The sequence below is a fragment of the Moschus berezovskii genome, chromosome 18 (genome assembly GCF_049115385.1).
Source record: "Moschus berezovskii isolate FMDL1 chromosome 18, NW_MosBer_1.0, whole genome shotgun sequence".
Taxonomy (NCBI): Eukaryota; Metazoa; Chordata; class Mammalia; order Artiodactyla; family Moschidae; genus Moschus; species Moschus berezovskii.
In genome coordinates, this window is record NC_142477.1 from 59,288,684 (window position 1) to 59,313,733 (window position 25,050).

The following is a 25,050-nucleotide window of genomic DNA, read 5'->3' on the forward strand; positions in this document are numbered from 1 at the left end:
GTTTGTCCTATGTGCTATACTGTGAGGTCCTTGAGGGTGAAACCATGTTATACTCATCCATGGTATGTGCATGATTCGGTGTCCCCCAAATAGTTATAAGTGTGTGGACACTTATTTTTTAAGGTTCCCAAATGTATTCTTCATGAATAAACACATTATTTTAAAATTAGATTTGCATATTTGAGGAAGACAAGAATATAAATAATCATAAGGATATTCTGTATGGAAAAGGTTGGAGATAATTACCAGGCATAGGTTTCTATAGTTAGCAAAGGTATGCTATCTGTACTACCACTTTTAGATCCCATTCATATGAAAGATAAGATCTGAAGTGAATTTTAAAGTAAATGAAATTTCTAAAGAGCTGTCAATCTGAATTTTCCAGAAAATGTTCAGTTTGTCACAATTTTGCTTTAACATTGTAGAGCACAACTGAAAATAAATGACTTAACTAATCAAAACTTTGTCCAAAATACAGATCATTTGTAAAGATTAACATTTTAGTAAAAAGACTAAAATGTGTAATTTAAAGTAATGGTATTTTATGAAGAACTGATATTCCAAAATAACATTCAAAGGGATATATAAAAATTTTTAATTTTTACTCTTAAAGGATTGGCTTATAGCCTGAATTTCTAAAAAATGAAAAAATGGTCAGTAAATAATATTCTTGTCTCGGTTTAAACTTATTTTCCATTTGCTAGTATCATTTTTTTGTTTCTCTTTGATTACAAGTAGTTTTAAATTGTCCCTTTGAGTGTTTTTTACCCAGTAGTTGAAATACTGCTAGTAGAGGCACTAATCTTCTAGGTGCTTGTAGGTTGTTTTCACCTGTCTCAGGTTTTTTTTTTTTTCCCACGAATTTTAACGTACAGGAATTCCTAATCTTTGTATATTGAATTCTCACCCTTCTTACAGAGACTGTAAGTAAGAAATGCTAATTTAATTTACCACGGAAAATGGACCAGGACTAGAAAAAAAAGAACTCCAATTTTAAAAATTGGCAAATACTTAAATGTGTATGTCTTTTAGCTACATAAACTAATTATGAATGATAAGCAAAATTTAGTTTATCCAACCAGGTGAATATAAACATCTCTTGCAATGGCTAAATCCTTATATATAAATCTGTGGGTGGACACTCAAGTTATCTTCTACTAATGAGGAGAAAAGGATCACTGATTTTACTTAGTAGAGGATATCTTTTTAGACGTTTGTTCATTATGTTTTCTAGAGGAAAGAGATGATTTGAAGGGCCGCTTGGTAATTATCTTCTTTCTGCTTTCCAACAATGTTTTCACATTCCATAGGTCAAAATAAAAATCTCTGTGACAGCCATGGGCAAACCAGGTATGCTTCTTGAACTCTGACAGTTTCTCTGACATATCTTGTGACTGTATCATATGGATAAAATTATCCATAATAAACTCAAAAATCTAGATATGAGCAAGTAGATTTGTAACTAACATGCTGGAATATATTTTTAGAAGTATATTTGTCCTTTTGGACTTACTACTGTTATTCTAATACCCAAATGAGCCCAATAACCTTGATGGTACTATATTAACCATATAAGATTTTTACCTTTTGTTCAAAATTTGTTGTTGTGCCTGCTTGAGCTCTATCATGTCTGACTCTTTACGGCCCTTTAGACTGTAGTCCTCTAGGCTCATCTGTCCATGAGATTATCCCATCTAGAATGCTGGAGTGGGTTGCCATTTCCTCTTCCCTATCCAGGGATCGGACCTGCTTACAGCTCCTGCATTGGCAGGTGGATTCTTTTACCACTGAGCTACCTGGGAAGTCCTTGAAATTTGTTGGTCTTTGATAAAGAAATAATTCTATGATTGTAATTTAAATTCCTCTGTAACTCAAGTGCTTATCATTAGCAAGCCAGTACCATAAATGATAGTATATATATGCAGTGGATGCAGCTGTAAAAAATGAGGGCATGCTTTGTGTATTAATATTTTGTATAAAAAATTCCAATATATATTACTTAATAAAATGGAAAATTGCAGAAAGTTTGTAGAGTTAGCTATTTTTTTGTGGAAAAGCAAAAGGGGTAAAATTATATGTGTGTATATATGTATAAGATACGTGTGTGTGTGCGTGCACTCTTGCGTGTGTTTTAGTCGCTCAGTCATGTCTGACTCTTTGTGACCCCATGGACTCTAGCCCACCAGGCTCTGTCCATGGAATTCTCCAGGCAAGAATACTCGAGCGGGTTGCCATTTCCTTCTCCAGGGGATCTTCCCAACCCAGGGATTGAGCCTGGGTCTTCTACATTTCAGGCAGATTCTTTACTGTCTGAGCCATTGGGGAAGATGCATAACTTACGTATATATATATATATGAATATATATGTTGACTTTTATGTTGACTTTTGTGTGCACGAAAATCATTTCTGGAAGGATGAACTAATAAAAGGAAGTTGCCACCTATGCGTATGTACAGAGATGAGCACTCAGCAAATAGGACTTATGTATAGTATATAACCTTTCTTTCTTATATTTGATCATTTTTTCTGTGTACCCCATCCCAATTCTGTGTATTCAATGGAAATAATCATCTTTGGGACCTCAATGTTGGTGGTAAATCCAATGTAGCCCTACCAAAAGCAATTTATATATAGAAGGATGCCTTCTCTATAGTAGTCTTTTAGAGACGGATATGTTAACCTAAGTAAGAAATAATTCTCCAAATTAAGTAGTGTCCATCTGCACGAATTGTTACAAGTGTTTGTACTTGGATGCGTTTATTTCTTATATTTTTATTCTTATTTTTTTAAGAATTTTATTAAGAATATTTATTCTTATTTCTTATATTTTTATTTAAGCGTTTTATTCTTATATTTTTACCTTTTTTTCTAATTCTGAAGGTAATACAAAAATTAAAGTAATATAAGCATCAAAAGTTTACCATAGCCCTTCCTCAACCTGTTGAAATAACCACATTCAGTTTTCAATTGGTTAAACATCCAGTTTTTTCCTTGGTCTTTTGACTTCATTTAATAGTATTTTGTTGTTGTTGTTGTTTGCTCCCTAGGAGTTTTTTTAGAAAGGAAAATATACAGCACTTTTCTTAAAAGTTTCTGAGTTATTTATCATTTGTAGAAAGGCCTTTCCAAATTCAATAATATATAATAATTGTAAGAGATCAATCCAATAAGATATAATAATTGTAAGTACATATGCACTAACATAGGACCATTTAATGCATAAAACAAAGATTAAATAATATAAAGAGAGAAAGTGACAAATATAAAGGGAGGAAGGGAAAAGTTGTTTCTTTGAAAAGGTAAACAAAACTGATAAACCTTGAGCCAGACTCATAGTAATAATAGATTTTAAACACCCCATTTATATCAATAGGTTATCCAGAAAGAAAATCAATATGGAAATATTGGCTTTAAATGACACATTAGCTCAGATAGACTTAATAGATATATAGAGAACATTTCATCCAAAAGAAGCTGAATATACATGTTTTTTTCCAGATGCACATAGTGAGAAAGCTAGTCCACAAAACAAAACTCAGTAAATTTAAGATTGAAATCACATCAAGTATCTTTTCCAACCACAACACTATGTCCCTGGAAATCAACTGAAAAAAAAAAAACAAAACATGTGGAAACTAAACAGTATGCTACCAAACAACTGATGGATCACTGAAGAAATCAAAGAAAAAATAAAAAAGTATCTAGAGATGAAGGAAAGCAAAAACACAATGATCTAAAACCTATGGGACACAGCAAAAGCAGTTCTAAGAGGGAAGTTTATACAATACAAGCTTACCTCAGGAAATAAGAAAAATCTTAAATAACCTAACTTTACACCTAAAGCCACTAGAGAAAGAACAGCAAACAAAAACCAAAGTTAATAAAAGGAAATTAAAAAAAATAAAAGAATAAAAGGAAATAAAACATAAAGATCCAAGCAGAAATAAATAAAACAATAGAAAAGATCAGTGAAACTAAAAGCTGGCTCTTTGACAAGATACACAAAACTGATAAACCTTTAGTCAGATTCATAAGAAAAAGAGAGAGGGTCCAAATCAATAAAATTGAAATAAAAGAGAGGAAGTTTCAAATAATACCACAGAAATACAAAGAATCATAAGAGATTAATGTGAATAATTATGCATAATAAAGCAGTTTATAACTGGATAAATTTTTAGAAACATACTATTCCCAGACTGAACCAGAAAGAAAATATGAACTAACCAAGTATCAGTAACAAAACTGAATCAGTAATTTAAAAAATCTCCAACCAAACAAAAGTCCAGGACTCAGAGCATGTGAAAGTTTGCATAATCCTTTTAAGAGTAGAGTCTGTGCTTCCTGCAGCTTTCTGGCTCTCCTGCCCACAAGCCCCACTGGCCTTCAAAGCCAGACGTTTGGGGGCTCATCTTCCCAGTGCAAGACCCCCAGGCAAGGGAGTCCAATATGGGCTTAGACCCTTTGCCCCTTGAGGAGAACCTCTGCATTTGTGATTATTCTCGCATTTGTGATTATTCTCCCATTTGTATGTTGCCTACCAAAGTGTGTGGGAGTGTACTCCCATAGCTCTACCCCTCCTTCCTGTTTCTTTGTGGTTCCTTCTTTATGTCTTTAGTTGTTGACAGTCTTTTCTGCTAGTTTTCAGGTTGTTCTCATACGTAATTGCTCTGTAAATAGCTGCAGTTTTGATTGTTTAGAGGAAGTGAGCTCAGGGTCTTCCTTCTCCATCTTGGCCACCTCACCTTTGACCTTCCTACCAACTTTTCTGAAATGCTTCTTTGATCCTGAAGTCTCTGCAGGGCTCCAGGCAGATTTGAACTTCAGTGTCTGACACAAACTTCCCCTTGCCTACCACTTGCTTCAGCAGCAAAATAAGTTCAGTATAAAAAACTCTTTATTTGGTTTGTAGTATGATTTTTAAACTATAATCAGACAACAGAGTAATTTATAATAACAATAATAGCTAATGCATCTAACACTAAGTGCCAAGTACTATTCTTAGTGCTTAATATACAGGCACTAAATTATCCTGTTATTGTATTTTATCTTATTTTTCCTATTTTATAGGTAGGGACAGTGGGCACAGGGAATTTCAGTTCAGTTCAGTTCAGTCGCTCAGTCGTGTCCGACTCTCCGCGACCCCATGAATCACAGCACGCCAGGCCTCCCTGTCCATCACCAACTCCCGGAGTACACTCAAACTCATGTCCACAGAGTCGGTGATGCCATCCAGCCATCTCATTCTCCGTCGTCCCCTTCTCCTCCCGCCCCCAACCTTTCCCAGCATCAAAGTCTTTTCCAGTGAGTCAACTCGTCGCATGAGGTGGCCAAAGTATTGCAGTTTCAGCTTTAGCATCAGTCCCTCCAATGAACATCCAGGATTGATCTCCCTTAGAATGGACTGGTTGGATCTCCTTGCTGTATAAGGGACTCTCAAGAGTCTTCTCCAACACCACAATTCAAAAGCATCGATTCTTCGGCGATAAGCCTTCTTCACAGTCCAACTCTCACATCTATACATGACCACGGGAAAAACCATTGCCTTGACTAGACGGACCTTGGTCGGCAAAGTAATGTCTCTGCTTTTTAATACACTATCAAGGTTGGTCATAACTTTCCTTCCAAGGAATAAGCGTCTTTTAATTTCATGGCTGCAATCAGCATCCGCAGTGATTTTGGAGCCCAAAAAAATAAAGTCTGACACTGCTTCCACTGTTTTTCCACCTATTTCCCATGAAGTGATGGGACCAGATGCCATGATCTTTGTTTTCTGAATGTTGAGCTTCAAGCCAGCCTTTTCACTTTCCTCTTTCACTTTCATCAAGAGGCTTTTTAGTTCCTCTTCACTTTCTGCCATAAGGGTGGTGTCATCTGCATATCTGAGGTTATTGATATTTCTCCCAGCAATCTTGATTCCAGCTTGTGCTTCTTCCAGCCCAGCGTTCCTCATGATGTACTCTGCATATAAGTTAAATAAACAGGGTGACAATTACTCAGCCATTAAAAGAATACATTTGAATCCATTCTAGTGAGGTGGATGAAACTGGAGCCTATTATACAGAGTGAAGTAAGTCAGAAAGAAAAACACCAGTACAGTATACTAACACATATATATGGAATTTAGAAAGATGGCAATGATAACCCTATATGCGAGATAGCAAAAGAGACACAGATGTATAGAACAGTCTTTTGGACTTTGGGGGAGAAGGCGAGGGTGGGATGATTTGAGAGAATAACATTGAAACATGTATATTATCATATGTGAAACAGATCACCAGTCCAGGTTTGATGCATGAGACAGGCTGCTCAGAGCTGGTGCACTGGGATGACCCTGAGGGATGGGATGGGGAGGGGAGATGGGAGGGGGGTTCAGGATGGGGAACACATGCACACCCATGGCTGATTCATGTCAATGTATGGCACAAACCACTACACTATTGTAAAGTAATTAGCCTCCAATTAAACAAATAAAAAAAAAATCTTACTCAAAATCTAATGGAAAAAAAAAAAAAGAGTCTTCTCCAGCACAATACTATGCAGTTAAAAAAAAAAAATCTTTTATTCAGCGTGTGTTTTTCAGCTTAAGTGGTGTCAGGGTCATAGTTATTTGTAGAGACCTGCAAAGTAAAACATTGCCATAACTTTTTGAGATGAGGGTTGACCTCAGTAATTTCTGAGCCAACCATGGTTTGCACTAGGTGTACACTTCCTGTGAACCTCAGTGCTGTAACAACCACATTTTTCTCTCTGATGTTTCATGTTGTTTAAACCATGATGAAAACCTTATCTTTGTCAGGTAGGATTATAACCTGCCACAGAGCCCACGGCCTAAAAAAGAATCGACCCAACTATTCCCAGAATACTATCTCATCCCAGTTGGGTTTCCTCTGAGGTATTAAGGACAGGAAAAGTAAAAGGAGTAAAATGGTGGTGCTGTGTTTGCCTAGGGTCAGCTTAAGTGGCATTTATATAAGGGTGTATACTGTCACTATGGTGAAGGGAAAGTCGAGCCGTTTATCAGTGATTTTATAGTCCTCATTTCACGAAGGATGGAATAAAAGAACAAAGAAAGTTTACTTTCAAAGTAATTTATTAAACATGAAGTGAAAAAAAACAAGATAACTTGTTTATTTTCATGTTCTTCCCTTTAAAATGGCATTCTTATTATTGACCCATGAATTCATTTCTCTTTCATATCACAAATTTAAGTGTGTATCTGAATAAGACCTAGCCAGTTCTGATATATTTTTAAACTCCTGATATGTTCTGGAGCTTTAAGAATTCATTCCCTTGGACTTTTTTTTCCCCCTTTACGATTTGGAGAGTTTGGAAATTATGTTTGGATGGCTTTCAACTGAGGAGATATGTTTGCTTGTTTATCCATTTTAAGTTAAAAAAAAAAACCAGATAAATATTCATATCATTTCTTACAGAAAAACTCAGTTGTCAAATTATTTTTGTATCCCAGGGTTAGTGCTTACTCAGATTAAACTTTTTGAAAAGGAGATTGAGTTAAAAATGTGGATGCTTTTAAATATGATAGAGTACCTTGAATTATTTCAAAGGCATGGACAGGCTTTGTTTTTGCATGAAGTGAAGAATGAGGCATTGGAGTTATAAACTTAAGATTCTTGTTGGATAAATGAATTTTCCTAAGGGTAAGGGTAATGGAAATGTTTAATAATTTGCATTGAGAAGTTAATGTTACCAAAACTGTCTCCCAAGGCAGCCCTCTTCAAGCCATTATACCTGGTCTAATCACCTTATTTCTCAAAGTCAGAAAAGTTGATCTTAATCCTAACACCTGAATAAGAGTTCTTCCTGTAACCTTTGTGTTTTTTCCTTGAAGGCATTGTAGTGGAGAAGTATCATTCCTCATTCTTCTTTGTGATCTAGATGTTTCTCATTCTTTTGCTAGAAGCAATGAGGCAGTGCAAAATATCATCTTTGAGGCTATAAGGACATCAGAGTCTGACTAGGGTGGATTAAGATGGGCGATTTGAGAGAGGAGTGGTGGCAGAAGAACATTCACAATCGGATCTGCTTTTTCAGGCTTTGTTGGTTGCACGTCAGAGTTGCTTTTGATATAACATGCGAGTGAAACTATCCATCCCTACCATCTCTTGTGGAAGCCAGTTCAGTTCAGTTGCTCTGTCGTGTCCGACTCCTTGCAACCCCATGGACTGCAGCACGCCAGGCTTTCTGTGGACAGAGGAGCCTGGTGGGCTGCAGTCCATGGGGTTGCAAAAGTCAGACAACTTAGCGACTAAACCTCCACCACAACAAAAGTACAATCATCAAATTTGGTGTTTGAAAGCCACAGAATATGTGAGATGCCTGGAGAAAGGGATGTAATGGATGGCTGTTTCCGGAAATGAAACAAGAAGACAAGGGAACCCTGATACTATCCATTCACATTCAAAGAGAGAAAAGCAAAAGATGACATGCAATTTTATTCCCTCCTTCAGCTCTGTGAAAGCCAAAGTATATTTTAAAGCCTATTCATACTAATCTACAAAATTAAGCATTTTGGATTTATATCAGAATTCTGTATTCTTTATAATATATTTAGAAAAGATATTAATCTGACAATTTTAAAGATCAAGTTTATCCCTGTGGTATTACATCCTCTAATTATATACTATTTGAGTCAATATATTCAAGTAGCCCTTTATTAAAAATAATATAAATAGGTCACAAGAGGACATAGTTATTTTTTATAAACCCACTCTTCCTTGTTACAAAGAGTTTCCTTTATTAAAAAAGATTAAAAGAAAAAAATCACTTCTAGGGAAAAAGTTGTTTTTAGTCCATGTAATTTAGGATCTCATCAAGTACTAAAAAGTTATTTGAGGAATAAAACATGGGAGGGCAGGAGGAGAAGAGGACGACAGAGGATGAGATGGTTGGATGGCATCACCAACTCAATGGACATGGGTTTGGGTGGATTCTGGGAGTTGGTGATGGACAGAGAGGTCTGGCATGCTATGATTCATGGGGTCGCAAAAAGTCGGACACGACTGAGCGACTGAACTGAACTGATTTATCCTCTATCAGAGCTAACTGCTCTTGACAAGAAGTGTTGAGTGTACCCAAACTTACATTTAGTTTTATAGAGTAGTTTAACTATTTTGGTTGTATATTTGTTGACATTAAAGGGTGATAGGAAATGGTATATGCATAGGCTTTGAAGTCATGCAGAACAGAATTTAAATTCCATGTTCTGTATACTGAGAAATTGTGTGACCTTGATCCAAGTTTATGTTTAAGTGGCATTTAGTTAATTCACAGTTGTCAATGATCACCTCTGTATAGTTGGACGACATTTTATGAGGACACTTTTTTAACCTAATGTGTAAGGTCTTTGAATGAATAATGATGGAATAAATTTTTATTCCTTGGTTTTTAAGAGCTTTAAGAAATGGCTTGATGATGATTCTAGTATGATCTCCCAAATTTCCTTTCAGTTGTAGCTTATTTTAAAATTATATTGTTAAAATTTAGAGATATGAGTCACATGCAACCTAAACATTCTTATGCCAACCAGCTTTCTATTTGCCTGGCATGGAATATTGACTGTCTGTGATAAGCAGAAGATACTGTGTTTATACATAAGGAGTTTGTAATTCACTTGGAGGAAAAGCTACAGATGAAATATTTAGAAAAACATGCTCGTTCTTACTTTTGTGATAAGCCCCAGACCTTTTAAATGTGTCCATTCACTTCCTTTCAGGGGACCACATCTTAGTTACCAGAAGTTGAAGAACTGTCGTAACAGGGCTACAAAATCTGTAAATTTTACATACATGTGCTTGCACATACATGCATGTACAGACACATGCATGCTGCTGCTGCTAAATCACTTCACTCGTGTCCGATTCTGTGTGACCCCATAGACAGAAGCCCACCAGGCTCCCCCGTCCCTAGGATACTCCAGGCAAGAATACCAGAGTGGGCTGCCATTTCCTTCTCCAATGTGTGAAAGTGAAGTCACTCAGTCGTGTCCGACCCCCAGCGACCCCACGGACTGCAGCCTACCAGGCTCCTCCATCCATGGGATTTTCTAGGCAAGAGTACTGGAGTGGCTTGCCATTGCCTTCTCCGATACACATACATATATGTATGTAATTATGGTAAAACACAAATAACATAACATTTTCTATCTTAGCCAGTTTTAAGTGCACAACTTAGTAGTATTAAGTACATTCACATTGTTTTACATCCAATCTCTAACACTGTTCATCTTGAAAAACTGAAACTCTATACCCATTAAACAACAACTTTCCTTCCCCTCCCTTCCCCATTTGTTCCCGTCAACTACCATTCTGTTTTCTGTTTCTATGAACACAGAAGAAAGTAGGTACCTCATATAAGTAGAATCATACAGTGTTTGTCTGTTTGTGATTCGTTTATTTCACTTGGCATAATGTCATCAAGGTCCTTCCATGTTGTAGCATTTGTCACAGTTTCCTTCCTTTTTAAGGCTGAATAATATTTAATCGTATCTATATACCACAGATGTTGCTTGTCTGTTAATCTGTCAGTGGGCTCTTGGGTTGTTTCCATCTTTTGTCTGTTGTAAGTGGTACTGCTGTGAACATGGGTATATGCATATCTCTTCAAGACCCTGCTTTCAGTGCTTTTGCTGCTATGCCCAGAAGTAAAATTCTGGGTCACATGATAATTCAATTTTTAACTTTTTTGAGGCGCACTGTACTCTTTTCCGTAGCAGCTGTACAGATTTACATCCCCAGCAGCAGTGCACGAGGGTTCCACTGTGTCCACATCCTTGCTGACACTTGTTATTTTCTTTTTTTTTCAATAGTAGATATCTTAATAGGTGTGAGGTACAGTAGTATAATTTAAGCCAAACTTTAACACAGAGAACGTTATTATGGAATGCACAATCTTGTTTTGAGATTATGGCAAAAGTCTAAATTTGAATATTGTGCCAGTTGACTCTTTTATAATCCATTATACTCCACAGTTTCGGGTACCTTATTTGTGTGTGTGTGTGTGTGTGTGGTATGTGTGTGGGTGTAAGTCGCTTCAGTTGTGTCCAACTCTGTGCGGCTCTATGGACTGTAGCCCACCAGGCTCCTCTGTCCATGGGATTCTCCAGGCAAGAATACTGGTATGGGTTGCCATGCCCTCCTCCAGGGGATCTTCTTGACCCAAGGTCGAATCCATGTCTCTTATGTCTCCTGCATTGGCAGGTGGGTTCTTTACCACTAGCGCCACCTGGAAAGCCCAGTGTGTGATATAGCATAGAGCATTTTCTCTCTTACACTTGTCTCTCTATGTTGTAGTCAATCTCTGTTCTTAACCATTTGACCCCTGAGACCACCAGTGTGTTTCAGATCAGTGATAGCCAAGGAGCCAAAGTTGTTACTATCATACTGAGAACTGTACATACAATGTGTCTTGGTGTCCCTTCGGGAATGTGAGGCCATTAGATTGATGTGAGTCATAGTGAAAAATTACTGGCACCACTGAACCAGACTAGGAGCATTTTGAACCTTCCTCTCTTTCTCCCATATGTACAGTCAAGTGTTTGACCTATGTATTTGTGTGTGTGTTTATATAAATACATGTTTATTATTATAACTATATTTTCTGTTTAGATATTTTTTTGTAAATGAGGTGAAGAATTTTGATTCTTGGTTTCACAAAAAATACATGGAGTAGAATCTTTAAGTTTCGTATACAAAGAGTGATAGAGTTGTGACACAATAAAACTGTTTTATAAGATAATTCTCTTCCTTCTGGAGAAGACATGAGATTGAGGACTCAAAGACAAAGACATAAAATTGCAGTGAAAGGAGAGAGGAAAATCACCGTGAGGAGAAAGTGGAGTCAGGTATAAGGCTCTCATATAAACTCTCGTTACCTGCACATTTTCTAAGAGTGAACTGCAAATGTAACTCTGAGCTTTATAGCAGCAAATTCAAAAAGGGAAAACCTTCCAGTCAGAACTTCACAGTGGCTATGAGATCCATCATCTAAACAACTATCTTGGAGGAGTATGACTAATTTTTAGTTAACAAAAATGAAAATATTCTCCTTTTGCTTTTATTTCTTAAAAAATACATGTTCCTTATTTTTTAAAAGCCAACCAATCAAAAAAGTACAAAATTTCTCTTGCTAGAGATAATTTGTGAACATTCTGCTGAGCTTCTTGGTAGTCTGTCCAGAAAACGAAACAGTTGGTCACACAGTTCATACTGGCTGATTTACTTTCCCAATAGTATAAGAGCTTGTAAATTTTTCTGCACCATCAATAATAACACTGGGTCAGTGTTGTTAATTTTTCCTAGTCCTATAAAAGAAAAATGATATTTGTTTTCTATTATCCTCAGTATTCATATCTGATAGGAGTCTCCCACGGTTTTCCTATGTAGGTATTATACAGTGTAATGAACTGGTGTCTTTTACAACATCACATGATAGATCTGATACATTTTTTTCCTGAAGTATTTCTTATAATTGCATTAAAATATGGGTAATGGTATTTCACCAGATTTTTAATTCAGTAAAAACAGTTTTGAGTATTAGAAGGGGGACAAGATAGGTGAAGTAGATTAAGAGGTAGAAACTATTAGGTATAAAATAGGTTACAAAAATGTAATGTGCAGCACAGTGAATATAGCCAATATTTTTATATGGAGTAAAATCCTTAAAAATAACATCACTGTGTTGTATACCTGAAACTAATATTTTGAGTTAACCATAATTCAACTAAAAAGCGGGGGAGAAGTTTCTCTGTGGACCAAAATGACATGATCTGGTGTTCTGTTTCTTTGGGTTTTTGTGTTGGGGTTTTTTTTGTGTGTGTGTGCTGGAAGGCCTGGGTGTCATTTATTGGTAGTAGTTTACATAAATGTCTTCTTTCCATGGTCATTTCCTTCACGGCACAGGCACAGAGCCCTCTAGAAGGACAGTCTCTGAACCAAGGAGACAGGAACACTGGATGCACACATCTTTGGCAGGCCCGTGCAGCCCTGGGCAGATGCAATCCTTCAAGCTGGAAATCCACGGGGTATTTGAGACACAAAGGTGGGACGTAGAAAGGAAGGCCACAGAACTCTCGTCTGGGTCCAGGCCTGCTCTCACTATCCAAGTCCATTCCAGGACTCTGGGGAGGGCAGCAAATCAGGCCCACCCACCTTCACGGGGGCAGATTCTTCAATCCGTGCTGTTTGTACACATCTGCTTCCGCTGGTCCCGCAGTTAAACAGCATCAGCTTTATGGTAAGAGATGGATCACTTCCACTCTGACCTTCTCCAGCACCTCTCTTCAGCTGGGTCTGTGCAGGAACCACTGGAGAAATCTGAGGCCTGTGTTCCCCATTGATCTGCGTGTGCCATCTTCCTCAAGTCCCGAATGAATGGTTGGTTGGAGGCCGCAAGTTTACTTGTTGACTCCCAGCTCGTCACACACAAAGCCCTGCCTTTCTTCTGCCAATTGCCAGTGCCTGGGCTGGAGTACCCGGAGAAGGCAATGGCAAGCCACTCCAGTACTATTGCCTAGAAAATCCCATGGATGGAGGAGCCTGGTGGGCTGCAGTCCGTGGGGTCGCTAGGGGTCGGGCACGACTGAGCGACTTCACTTTCACACATTGGAGAAGGAAATGGCAACCCACTCCAGTGTTCTTGCCTGGAGAATCCCAGGGACGGGGGAGCCTGGTGGGCCTCCGTCTATGGGGTCACACAGAGTCGGGCACGACTGAAGTGACTTAGCAGCAGTAGCAGCAGGGCTGGAGTACCAGTGGCCCCAAAGACAGGAGCCAAGCTGGTCTGTGTAGGCACTTGGCAATTTTGGGTAGGGAGGTGGATTGAAAAAAGGGGGATGGAAATGAGCAGAATCAAAGAGCTTAATCTGATTAAGAGAACTGAAGTGATTTTACTTTTATTTTCTTCACTTTAAGCCAATCATGAAGTTTCACAGTGATTTCTGGGGTAGCAGAAGGAAGTGGTGCTGAACATCTTCGGGGCTGTGGTCCAGATGGCCCAGGAGGTGTGGGCCTCACTGGGGCAGCGGGAGGAGCACCAACTGCCTGCCGGGCAGGTAGGTGATGTTCCGCGAGCGCGGCAGCTCGTATGCAATGTCCATTGCCTCCCCCTTGAGCAGCTGGATCACCGCCTACAGTGGCAGTGGTGGTGGCGAGCGAGTTGGCGATCAGCTCCGCTGCCTTGGAGTCACCCTCCACGGAGATAATGGCTTCCTTCTTTTGCTGCTCATCCTTTTCCTCTACAAATCTGGCCCTCTCTGCTTCCTGCTGAGCCACCTGTTTGGCTTCCACCGCTCTGTGAACTTCCCAAAGGTCAGATTCATCAAGGATACGTCATCCAGGATGAGCCCAAAGGTCGCTGCTCACTCTGTGAGGTCATCGCTCACCTGTCTGGGGGCCAGCTCTCTCTGGGTGATCAGTTCTCCAGCCGAGCCACCATGGACTGGAGGATCTCTGTAGTGATGGACTGGCAGCACACTCTCATCGTAGTCCTCTCCAATGCTAGGGAAGATGCGAGGAAGCTGGCTAGCCACCAGCCAGAAGAGGATGCATAGAGTGATGATGACATTCTGTAAATCTTTGCTACCAGTGTTTACTGGCACATTACGTGGTTGAGAACATCAGTCAAAGATAATTGGTTTCTGTACCCAAGGGATGAGGAAGTGAGTCCCTTCTCCTCTGACAATGTCCTGCACTCCACCGAACCCATCAAAGATGACAGGTCTGTGCCCAGCATCCATATTATACAAGGCAGAGTTCACCACACCTCCTGCAATGGCTCAGGCCAGGCCAAACTTGCCAATGGACTCAAACACTTTGGCAGCCATGTTTCCTTTGACTGGAGACACCTGCTTTCACTCTGACCTCCACATCTCAGTTTCTTTGTTGATTTGGCTTTATCCAGGAATATATTTGTAGAGACCACTACTCTCCACTAAAATCCACTTTCTCCTTCCTGAACACACAGCTAGACTACATTTGCCAGCATCTTTTAAAATTAGGTGTAGCTAGTTTTTTTATGACTAGGGTTTTTTCCTAGTGCACTGTGAGTGGAAGTAATGTGAGTTATTTCCTGATCTGGCCAATAAAACTCTGCATATGTGTTTCTCAGGGCCCTCTCTTCTTTTTAGCTGAGTGAAATGGCAGTGCTCAGGAAACCTTGAAAGTCATATGTTGACAGTGGCTGAATAGCCATTAGCATGGGATCCTTAAATGACTGACTTACCTGAATGTCTATCCAGGATGGTTATGTAAAAAAGAAATATGATTAGGGAGGTTTTTCTATTAATATAGACATGAAACAAGAAGGGCTTGGGTGGGGGGGTGTAATAATGATATAGAAAGAATAAATTAGAGGAACATTAATAAGCATTTATGTATTTTGTTGAAAGTTTGATTATGGATGGCGAGCAATAGTAAAATCAATTGAAATTGTCTTAAAATAATTTTTAAAAATTAAAAAATATGTTGTAAAAAACATACTGTTGACCAATTTAACAAGAAAAATATGTTGTTAAGTATATTCATATTAATATTATAAAAACAATTGAAGTTTTTAAATTAGTAAGTGAGTAAAGCAATAGTACAGTCGAAAGATTTGAGAGATTTTAAGGGAAAAGCAGTTGAGGCTCAGGTCAGGTGGATGTCATAGGAGGGAAGAGGAGTGCTCATGCTCAGTCGTGTCTGACTCTTGGTGACACCTTGGACTGTAGCCACCAGGCTTCTCTGTCCCAGGCAAAAGTACTGGAGTGCCTGGCCACTTTCTGTTCCAGGGGATCTTCCTGACCCAGTAATCGAACATGAGTCACCTGTGTCTCCTGCATTGGCAGGCAGATTCTTTACCACTGAACCACCTGGGAAGCCCAGATGTCATAACAACTGATGAATCAACAGACCAGACCATAGGTTTCCAAGTCCTGATGTGTTAGTCCTAGACAGGAGATTTGCACGGCTAGAGAGGGCTTGGCAACTTGGGCACTTGACATCATCCTTAAGCCACAGACAAGTTTCAGTAGACCATGGAATTGGTGTACCGGAGTAGGATCTGTCTTTCCACCAAGAATAGATTCTGTCCAGACAGGTGAGAGCAGTTACAAGTGCAGTGTATATGGAGCAGAGGCATATAACATTCCCCTGCCTGTAACAAATTGGATTCAAATCAGGTTATTAGGAGCAGTTTCTAGAACTAAAGTACAGGGGAAAGGCCAAGGGACAAAACCTTTGCTATTTGACTGGTACCAAAACAAAAATGACCTCCTATTGGTACTTCACTAGCGGTCCAGTTGGTTAAGACTCGATACTTCCACTGCAAGGGACACGGATTTGATTCCTGGTTGAGGAACTAAGATCCCACATGCTGTGTCATAAAGCCAAGAAAAACCCCAAAACAAATAAATTACATTTAAAAATTTGCTTCATATTGATCACTTAGCTTGGGGTGTCTTATTTCCCCGCTTCAACATGGTATTCCCACCCATGAGAACTTATAGAGCTTACCATGAAGACAGGACAGTTTCAGGGGCTAGATACTAAGGATGTATTACCAAAAGATACAAAGCTCTATGTAACAGAAGTGTAGGGACATCAGTTCATGATTGGCGCTCATTAAGTGGTTGGTTAGACAGGGAGGCCTGGGGTGCTGCAGTCCATGGCGTCGCAAAGGGTCAGAGATGAATGAGGGACTGAACTGAAGTGGTTAGAGTAATAGATGTAATCCTGGTAATTTTCATCATAGAGATGAAGTTAAAATAATGAGATCTAATATCTAATATCATTGGTGTAACTTTAATGAGCCTCTGCAGAGTAGTGATATATATCATCATTTTTTTGAGTATTCCAGTGTGTGTACTGAAAGATTCAGATTCCACAGGACAAGGCAGATGTTCATCAACTCTAAAAAGGGGGAAGGTATATGCAATATAGTTTTATATCAGAATCCTATTCCTGCATTTACCTTGGAAACCACAGTGAGGTCTTAATGCTTTTATATTTTTGTTTTAAAGCAAGTTCCCAACCTACTTGAATTCCAAAAGTTCCACATAAGCAGCTTGTTTACATTGAACACATTTTTCAATAGTAATTGTGTTATAAATGGCAGTTCAGTTTCCAGAATAATTCTCAAATCCCTTTTAACCCTCAATTCATCTGAATTGCTGCATGCTAGCAAAAACACTGGGGAAGGCAATGGCAACCCATTCCAGTACTCTTGCCTGGAAAATCCCATGGACAGAGGAGCCTGGTAGGCTGCAGTCCATGGGGTCACTAAGAGTCAGACACGACTGAGCGACTTCGCTTTCACTTTTCACTTTCATGCTTTGGAGAAGGAAGTGGCAACCCACTCCAGTGTTCTTGCCTGGAGAATCCCAGGGACGGGGGAGCCTGGTGGGCTTCCGTCAGTGGGGTCACACAGAGTCGGACACGACTGAAGCAACTTAGCAGCAGCAGCAAAAACACATCTTGGTTAGCAATGGAATTAAGAGAGTTGCAATAACTCTGAAGAACGTGAGATATTAGTTGCTCAGTCGTGTCTGACTTTTTGTGACCCCATGGACTGTAGCCCACCAGGCTACCCTGTCCATGGAATTCTGCAGACAAGAATACTTCAGTAGGTTGCCATTTTCTTCTCCAGGGGATCTTTCTGACCCAAGAATCAAACCCCAATTCCAGGCAGATTCTTTACCATCTGAGCCACCAGGGAACTCTCCAGTTTTCTAAAAGGAGAGATGAAGGAGAAGAAAAGAATATGTGTGTGTGTGTGTGTGTGTGTGTGTGTGTGTGTATGAAAACTTTTTCAAGTAGGTTTAACTCAGCTGAAATTTTTTTCAAGTGGGTTTAATAATAAAAGTTGGAATAAAAGAGCCCAAATTATGCTTTAGTCTTTCTGAAGGGCACGGAAGCAGGTGGATTTTGGATTGTTACGAGCCCTTTGCCAACCAATAGGTGGTGCTATTGTCATACAGTAGTTAAGTTGCTCTGGGCCCAAAGGGAAAGGAGGATGTGGGAAGTGAAAGTGTCAACTAAGTACTATGCACATAAATATTGCTCAATAAATATGATTCTACTTTTCTGAATGAATCAGATAATACTGATGAATAAAACCACTTTAGCAAAATGTTATTGATATGTTGCTAACTTATATGGTCTCTGGACTCTGAAAGCTTATAAAGAAGTAGCAAGGCTTAGGAAAAAAACTGTAAGCTTTATCATTTATTACTACTAAAAAAGAAATTTTAAGTCCAGTTATTTGATTCTTTTGCAGGTAATACCCTGACGTGCATTGCCAGTATACTCTTGACTAGAGACAGTCCCCGCATTCTTGTGCACAGTAATTTGGAGACACCCATCTTAAAGTACTCCACAGCTGAAGTAGGCCTGTATCTCCTTAGGGCTTCCCTGGTGGCTCAGTCAGGAAAGAATCTGCCTGCAATCCAGGAGACCTGGGTTTAATCCCTGGGTTGGGAAGATCCCCTGGAGAAGGAAATGGCTACCCACTCCAGTATTCTTGCCTAGAAAATCCCATGGACAGGGGAGTCTGGTGGGCTACAGTCCATGAGTTTGCAAGAGTCGGACACGATTTAGCAACTACACCACCACCACTCCATAGTGTATGAAATTTGAGGAACAATCCTGCATTGTCTTACATGGATCACTCAGGAGTTTGTGACAGATCACAGGACTAACTATGTGAAAGATTGGGTCGGAAGAGAAGCAATATGATGGTCTTTCTGCTATTCACAAGATCTTGATTTTGTCTGGAGAATGAATATATGTTCATGGGTGGATTCTGCAGTTTCAGAAGTGCAGTACGTGGTCTGCATTAGTGAATTGCACAGCGCTTCTTGGCACTCTTTAACAATGTAAGGAGGTTGTCTCCAGGGAAGGGGAGGAGGGAAAAGGTAAATTGTACTTTGGACCCCTGCCTGCCTCAACCATAGAAGCTCTGCTTTGAACAGTTTCATAAACTCACCTACTAAAGAAGGTATTTTTTAAAAAAAGAGTTTGAAAATTATTGACACCTCAGTCTCTTTACCAACTGAGCCCAGTTTTTATGCTCAGAAATCTGGTTCACACATTCTAGTACAGTTCCTGGTAAATAGATGAATGTATCAGGTTTCATTAGATGAGTATATGTGGTCTCTTTCTATATCAGAATAGATTTCTATTCATTCATAAGTAGTGCCTGATGTTAACCAAACAATAGATTAATGAAGGATATTAGTAATTTCATGGACTAATAACTAAATATATATATTTTAAAATTAAGACTAATGCATCACAAAATATACTCTATTTTCACTAAATTATCCATATTTAAAACTGTCATCTGTTTTGTGAATTAGTCATGGTAGCTAACAGTGCAGTACTTGATGCTTTTATGATCTTTGAGAAATGGCCAAGAACTATTTGATTTCTGTGAAACTGTTTGGGTCTAAAAATTAATCAAATGATCAGCCATGTCATCTACCTTTCAAATCTGAAAATAAAATTTGAGGTAGTCCCAAGCTTTGCAAGTGGTATAGTGTAGTTTAATAATTCTCTAAATTTTAATAATATTTGCCACGTTAAAAAATTAATTCCTTCAGCTTCTCTCTCTACTTCTCTATTGACAGCCCCAAGTATTCAAGTGGAAATCAAATGCTTTGATCATATTTGTTTTACAACACTATAAGTGTTTTCTAATTTTGAGAGGAGAAAATACTATTCCTTTTTATATTAAGGATGTTCCAGATTGGAATTTGTTTGCTTTAGCTAACAACTTTCACTTCAAAATGAAAAAATAAATTTTTCAGTCAATCATAAATTTCCTCATTGTATGAATAGTCTTTTTAAAACCTGAAATTTCTGTATAATATGTCTTAAAGCCTGTTTAATTTGGCTAAAAAAATTTTATACCCTCCTTTATTTTCCTTCCCTTTTTATATGTATTTAAGACATTTAAGTCATCTGTCATGATTCAGACATAGTTATAGCAGAATCATCAAATGTTAGTTTTTTTGTGTTATTTCTTCAAATGCTCAAATTCTCAATATAAATATACTTTATACATTGAATATAATTTAGCTTTAAAAAGAACTGTAGAATATATTAGATGAATAAAGTACTTCAAGATACTGATTTCCTAAACATCAATCAAAACCAGAAGGCTGCTTCTCTTTCAGCTCTTCAAAGTGAACACATTATTATGTATGTTCATAAATAGTATGAATCCATCATTTGAATTTTTCTTTTTAATGATTAATTCTTTTGGGGGTGAGGGACAAGTGTAATTACAGCTGCACTTTTTCTGAGCATAAAAAATTCCTTGCAGTTTGGAAACTAGGTGATTTTATACAGAACATTCAGGTGTCTTTATTTTTTTAAAAAACATAGCTATTTTCAATGTTTGATTTTCGCAGTAATGGAAAGTACATAAATGAAGTAAAATAATGGACATTTCTAAGATGTATGTGCCTGATTTGGGACTAGAATCAGAAAACCTACTTAACTTTTGACTTTGAATCTTTTCAGATTATTGTAATAGACTCTTCAATATATAGGGACTTCCCTCATAGCTCAGTTGGTAAAGAATCCGCCTGCAGTGCAAGAGACCAGGGTTCGATTCCTAGGTCAAGAAGATCCCCTGGAGAAGGAAGTGGCAACCCACTCGAGTGTTCTTGCCTGGAGAATCCCATGGACAGAGGTGTCTGGTAGGCTGTAGTCCATGGGGTCACAAGAGTTGGACATGACTTAGCAACTAAACAACCTTATTGGTTGAAACATTTTCAGAATTTTCAAGTTTTATTTGCTTATAATATTACGTTGTTGCTTAGTCATGTACGATCTTTGTGACCCCATGGACTGCAGCGCACCAGGTTTCTCCGTCCTTCACCGTCTCCTGGTCAGTCAGTCAGCTCAGTCGCTCAGTCGTGTCCGACTCCGCGACCCCATGAACCGCAGCACGCCAGGCCTCCCTATCCATCACCAACTCCCGGAATCCACCCAAACCCATGTCCATAGAGTCGGTGATGCCATCCAACCATCTCATCCTCTGTCGTCCCCTTCTTCTCCTGCCGACAATCTTTCCCAGCATCAGGGTCTTTTCCAATGAGTCAGCTCTTCGCATGATGTGGCCAAAGTATTGGAGTTTCAGCTTCAATATCAGTCCTTCCAATGAACACCCAGGACTGATCTCCTCTGGATGGACTGGTTGGATCTCCTTGCAGTCCAAGGGACTCTGAAGAGTATTCTCCAACACCACAGTTCAAAAGTTTCAATTCTTCGGTGCTCAGCTTTCTTTGTAGTCCAACTCTCACATCCGTACATGACCACAGGAAAAACCATAGCCTTGACTAGACGGACCTTTGTTGGCAGAGTAATGGCTCTGTTTTTTAATATGCTGTCTAGGTTGGTCATAACTTTCCTTCCAAGGAGTAAGCATCTTTTACTTTCATGGCTGCAGTGATTTTGGAGCTCAGAAAAATAGTCAGCCAGTGTTTCCACTGTTTCCCCATATATTTGCCATGAAGTGATGGGACTGGATGCCATGATCCTAATTTTCTGAATGTTGAGCTTTAAGCCAACTTTTTCACTCTCTTCTTTCACTTTCATCAAGAGGCTTTTTAGTTCTTCACTTTCTGCCATAAGGGTGGTGTCATCTGTCTCCTGGAGTTTGCGCAAATTCATGTGCATTGAGTTGGTGATGCTATCTAACCATCTCATCCTCTGCTGCCCCCTTCTTTTGCCTTCAGTCTTTCCCAGCATTAGGATCTTTCCCAGCATTTCAGCTCTTCGCATCAGGTGGCCAAAGTACTGGAGTTTTAGCTTTAGCATCAGTCCTAGTGAATATTCAGGGTTGATTTCCTTTAGGGTTGACTGGTTTGATCTCCTTGCGGTCCAGGGAACTCTCAAGAGTCTTCTCTAGCACCACAATTCAAAACTATCAATTCTTTGGCGCTCAGCCTTCTTTATGGTCCAGCTCTCACACCTGTACATGACATGACTACTGGAAAAACCGTAGCTTTGACTATGTGGACCTTTGTCGGCAAAGTGATACATCTGCTTTTTAATATGCTATCTGTGTTTGTTTTAGCTTTCTTTCCAGGGAGCAAGCATCTTTAAGTTTCATGGCTGCAGTCACCATCTGCAATGGTTTTAAAGCCCAAGAAAATAAAATCTGTCACTACTTCCACTTTTCCCCCTTCTATTTGCCATGGAGTGATAGGACCCAGTGCCATGATCATCCTTTTTTTAATGTTGAGTTTCAAGCCAGCTTTTTCTCTCTCCTCTTTCACCCTAATCAAGACTCTCTTTAGTTCCTCTTCACTTTCTGCCATTAGAGTGATGTCATCTGCATATCTGAGGTTGTTGATATTTCTCCCAGCAACCCCAGCTTGTGATTCACCCAGCCCAGCATTTCGCATGATGTACTCTGCATATAATATTACTATGGAACTCTAAAAAAAGACAGTAAATAAGAGTTTATTGTCCATGTGAAAAAGCACAGACACAAATTGGCAGTAGGTTCATCTTTTTTTGTCTTAAATTTCGATGATCTTCCTGTGTACTTTCAGACCTAAATTTTACAAATGTTATTTATGGCCTTTGAAAAATTTATGAAGTCAGATTTAAACAAAAGAATATTGTTGTGCTATAAACTTGCCACAAAATATTTACGGTAATAAAGTAAGTAGATCCCTTGCAATTTTTCCACTGTTTTTCTGGGTATAGTTTAAGACCTTTCGCTTTTGGGTTCTGAAAGTTAAACCATATTGTATAAGGCATTTTAGAATAACCAAGCATTTTTATATAATTTAAGATTTTCTAAGATAGAAGAAGCTGAGATTCCTTATGGGAAACCTGTAAGAATGGGGAAGGTAATAAAATTTTAGGTAATCCATTGAAATAGTTGGCAGTCTTAAAAATTCTGAAAGCTTATCTGGAAGGCCTCTTTAATTACTTTTTAAAAAGTATTATCTGCTGAGACCTGCTGAGATAGTCTTCGATGCTCACATAAATATATGTAGAATATGTCAAATTATACAATCATCTCATTTTCAAGCAGGAATGCCTCATTTGATCACTATGGGAAAATAATAGCTTATGATAGTTATGAATAAAATGTTAGTTTTTAATTCTATATCTGTAATGATACTATGTGCAGACTTTGTAAATGCTAATTTTAAAGTGTTAAATGGAAAATGCTTACTGTTAGGAGTCCAAAAAAAGCTTAGGGGCAAATACTGGCTCTACTACTTTAATTAGTTGTGTGTATTTGGATAAGCTAATCACCTTATGTCTCATTTTCCTCATTTTTAAGAGATTATTTTAAAGATAACGGATAATATATCAAGGGCACATAAACATTGCCTGGTACATAGCAGGTTCATAATAAAAAAAATGTTACCTCTGAGTAACTTCAGTCAAATTACGCTGTAAGTCAGATGGGAAAATGACTTTCAGTGTAAGGATTCTTATTTAGTACTCTTAATTGATGTTTTTTTTAAAAATGTACAAGAGTTCAGAATAACAAGGTTTAAAGTATCCAGATCTAACATATATAGTATGGGTCTTGGCTTTCAGTAGCCCACTCTTTCATATATTATGCATTGACGCTTCTAAGCCTCCTTTCATATGCAAAATTCAGTCTCCTATACATCACCACACAGACTGATTTAGAATTATTACTTGGTTTGCACTGATCTCTGCCACTGGGGTAAAGGACCAGACATCAGTCAGGCAGCAAAGATCTTACTTGGCCATCCTGCCTACTTCATTACCATTCCTCCAAGCCAGGGGCTCCTGTCGGGCATCAAAGGCCTGAATCTTGCTTGTTTTCAAGGGGATAGCTGTCCCAGAGATGTGTCACTACACTCAGCCCAGTCTCCCTTTCCACCTCAAAGTCACCCCTGAATTCCACTCATACTCCTCGCAGTGCTCTGCCAGTGGGAAATTCTAGGCTGGAAGTAGCCAGCTGGTTGAAAACCTTCCCCAGGATTGCATGTGCTCGTGGGCCACGACCAACATAGGCCTGCAGCGTTGATTTGGTATTCATGGAAGAAAGCTTCTCCACTGCTGCTGCTGCTGCTAAGTCACTTCAGTCTTGTCCGACTCTGTGCGACCCCATAGATGGCAGCCCACCAGGCTCCCCTGTCCCTGGGATTCTCGAGGCAAGAACACTGGAGTGGGTTGCCATTTCCTTCTCCAATGCATGAAAGTGAAAAGGGAAAGTGAAGTCGCTCAGTCGTGTCCGACTCTTCACGACCCCATGGACTGCAGCCTACCAGGCTCCTCCGTCCATGGGATTTTCCAGGCAGGAGTACTGGAGTGGGGTGCCATTGCCTTCTCCTTCTTCTCCATGGTGGTAGATATTTTGTCAGTTCTGATGCTTCAACATTTAAAGATTAAAGTCTGCTTAAATAATTTTCCTAGGCTGTGTGGATGGATTAGGAAAGGAGCAGTGGCCCAAGTAAGGAGAAACATCCAAGTCTGCTGTTTCATTCTTCTGGGCCATTGGTGTCACCTGCCTCAGACTGGTACCTGTCAAGGGTCTTACCCATCAGTAGAGTCACTGAGACCCTCGGAAGGCAGTATTTGAGGTAACAAATTAGAAATTTTATGAATTTCTAACCAAGAACTTGGCATGGAAAAGGAGTACGTCAAGGTTGTATATTTTCACCCTGCTTATTTAACTTATATGCAGAGTACATCATGAGAAACGCTGGGCTGGAAGAAGCACAAGCTGGAATCAAGATTGCCGGGAGAAATATCAATAACCTCAGATATGCAGATGACACCACCCTTATGGCAGAAAGTGAAGAGGAACTAAAAAGCCTCTTGATGACAGTGAAAGAGGAGAGTGAAAAAGTTGGCTTGAAGCTCAACATTCAGAAATCTAAGACATGGCATCTGGTCCCATCACTTCTTGGGAAATAGATGGGGAAACAGTGGAAACAGCGTCAGGCTTCATTTTTGGGGGCTCCAAAATCACTGTGGATGCTGATTGCAGGCATGAAATTAAAAGACGCTTACTCCTTTGAAGGAACGTTATGACCAACCTAG

General features: G+C 39.1%; 1 protein-coding gene and 1 pseudogene across 1 annotated transcript in view; one reads left to right on the top strand and one right to left on the bottom strand.

Moving 5' to 3' along the window:
- The window catches only part of NDUFAF2 (NADH:ubiquinone oxidoreductase complex assembly factor 2), a 178,865-nt gene that overhangs the window by 68,642 nt on the left and 85,173 nt on the right, over positions 1-25,050 (top strand). The window lies entirely within an intron of this gene.
- LOC129553233 (prohibitin 1 pseudogene) lies at positions 14,028-14,840 on the bottom strand (annotated as a pseudogene).